General features: G+C 43.2%; 1 long non-coding RNA gene across 2 annotated transcripts; it reads left to right on the top strand.

Moving 5' to 3' along the window:
- Positions 1 to 1270: 1270 nt before the first annotated feature.
- On the top strand, positions 1271 to 2323 carry LOC109196935 (uncharacterized). 2 transcript variants are annotated; one of them, XR_002058286.2, is made up of 3 exons: positions 1271 to 1694; positions 1908 to 2022; positions 2205 to 2323. It is a non-coding gene; the product is annotated as an uncharacterized LOC109196935 (long non-coding RNA). The 2 variants fall into 2 exon arrangements; XR_003216419.1 differs by having other exon boundaries at positions 1285 to 2022.
- The last annotated feature ends 203 nt before the right edge of the window (positions 2324 to 2526 follow it).

The following is a 2526-nucleotide window of genomic DNA, read 5'->3' as shown; positions in this document are numbered from 1 at the left end:
TAGATGGCGCTGACACACGGTCATCTGGATCTTCATCATTGTCTGTGGTGATGTCTGACAATTTGCTGCTTGACCTGACTCGTTCTTCTCTCATCTTTTATTTTTCTGTCATGGTCCTGGGTCATTTGACCCAGCATTTTGTGTTTATTATTTATTATGATCTTGTGTTCTAGTTCATTCTGATTATGTGTTCGGGTTTAAACTTTTTAGTTTTAAGGGTTTTGGTTCTGTGGAAGTTTCTGCCCATGTGTTCCTTCTGTTCTCTGTTACTTTGTCTCTGAGTGTCAGCCGTGTTTCCCAGCTGTTTCCTCTCAGTCCCGTTCACCTCTTGTATTTAGTGTCTGCGTCTTCCCCTGCTCGTCGTTGTGTCGTTCTTCATTCTACTCTGTTTGTTCTGTTTGCCCGTTTTCCTGTCTGTTGCTTTCCCAGTTTAGTTAGTTTTCTGTTCAATCAGCAAACTCCCAATAAAGCTGGGTGTTTTGACTTCACATTTGCCTCTGTGAGTCTTGCTCTTGGGTTCCTGCCTGCCTTCACACAGCCATGACATTTTCTTCTTTTCTTTCTGTTATTTATCTTCCTTCTTTGAGTCCCTGCTTCCTCCTTTTCTGCTTTGCAGTTTTTCACTTTGTCCTTTTTATTTGTTTCCCGTGTTTGTTCCTGCTGCTTTTATTGGATGCAAGCTCCTCTGCAGAAAGAAACACAATGTAGGACACATGTAGCTTTGGAAGATGGGTGCAACACTGACTGTCCAGCTCAGCTCAAGATTCAGTGTTTAGACATTTTTCTAGCTCTCCCATCTTCTTCTTCTTCATCCTCCTCCTCCCTTGGTCTCCTCCTTGAACCTCCTGGTACTGGGCTGGGGGCAATAGAACAGGAGCATCCTGGCCATTGTCTCCATCGTCATCACTGTCATCTGTGTCACTATCAGGAACACTTTCAGTGTCGCTCTCAGATCCATCATCTTCCCACCACCTCACTTCGTCAATAATCGGATCTTCTTCTTGCTCAGCTGGGTTTAATTCAAAGTCTCCTGCTCCATTAATGACCAAGGGTCGTTCTATTGTTGGGGTGGATTTCTTTCTCTGTTATCTCCTACTCCCAAGTCTGCTCTATTATTTTCCCAGGGTCTTGCTATTTCCTGGGGAGGATTTATTTCGATGCCTCCTACCGGAACATCAACTGCCTCCTCTCGTTGTGGCAGTTGATTATCAGCTAAACCACGCAACTGATCGATTTCAAGCCAGGGGAGCATCATGTGCAGTGCCAAAACCAGGTGATTGACCGCTGGCCCTTCACCAACATGGTTTTGTTCACCATCGTCATGGTTTTGTGAGCCGTCTCCTCTATCCATTTTTTGAAAACAGTCTGCTTTAATAGACTGGAGGAAACTGGTCGGTACAGCTGTCAAACTTTAGCTGATTGGTATAGAACTTTTAAAATGTCCTTGAAAAAGATTTTAAATCTCTTTAGCAAACTCTTTAAAAACACGGAGCAAATGTCAACTAACCGCAACTGATTGCTGTGAGGAACACTGCGACCTTACGGCTATTTAAGGATTTTCAGAGATCAAACGCAACATTCTGATTGGTTGTGCGCTGTTCTGACCTTTGTTTCGTCATCGAATTTGGTTCATTCTGATGACGGTCAACGTTCTGCTGATGAAAAAACGTCACTGGTGACTGAAACTTTTACAGGTGAAGCATTTCCCACAAAGCCTTGTGCATAAAGTTTAAAGTATTCCTCGGCCTCATGATTTCGTTTTCCTTTCTGGCTGAATTAAAATAAATTAATTTAAATAAATGATGAAGAGATGAACGTCATAGATTTCCTTTGACGCTTTGTGTTCCTACTCTTGTGACCTGTGATGGTATTTCTTTTGATGTATTTGTATTTTATTGCATTCGCAGAGTCTGGTCCAATAGGAGCGCTGAATCCCACTTTAGACTACAAATCGTCAGTCGACGGAAGTTGCATCACCACAACAACAACCAGTACCGGTGTTGTGCTAAAGTAGTTACCCCGGTAAGTCCGCTATTTTTTATGGAAATTGGCATTTCTTTTATGTTTACGGTAAGTTATAGACTCTAAGACGCTCCTGGACTTAGCTGAAATTACACGAGGCTGCATAGTTCATTCAACTCTTACTTTAGGGTAAATGTTAGCTGCGCGCTAGCCAGCATTTAATGCATTACGCCCATTTCTAGTCTTTTCCAGTGGCTACACTTGATGATGGCGACACTAGCAATTCGTGTTATAAACCCAGATGCCCCTGCACATCGTCAGCAGGCCGGGTGAGAAGTATGGTCTTCACCAAACCTCCACAGGAGCTGCTCAGCCGAGTCGCTGCCTTCACTCACAGTTTAGAGATTCGGATGAAGGGAAACTGCGACTTCAGGGCAGTGTGTGTGTGTGTGTGGAGTGAATCGCAGGGTTAACGATCATCTCTGATCATATTTAAATGAAATTTGGACCTCTGAGGCTCCGTGATGATTGTTTTTATTGATTCATGGTGTAGGTTTTAGAGAT

Source organism: Oreochromis niloticus, linkage group LG23 (assembly GCF_001858045.2).
Source record: "Oreochromis niloticus isolate F11D_XX linkage group LG23, O_niloticus_UMD_NMBU, whole genome shotgun sequence".
Classification (NCBI taxonomy): domain Eukaryota; kingdom Metazoa; phylum Chordata; class Actinopteri; order Cichliformes; family Cichlidae; genus Oreochromis; species Oreochromis niloticus.
This window is presented reverse-complemented; position numbering and strand designations above follow the sequence as displayed.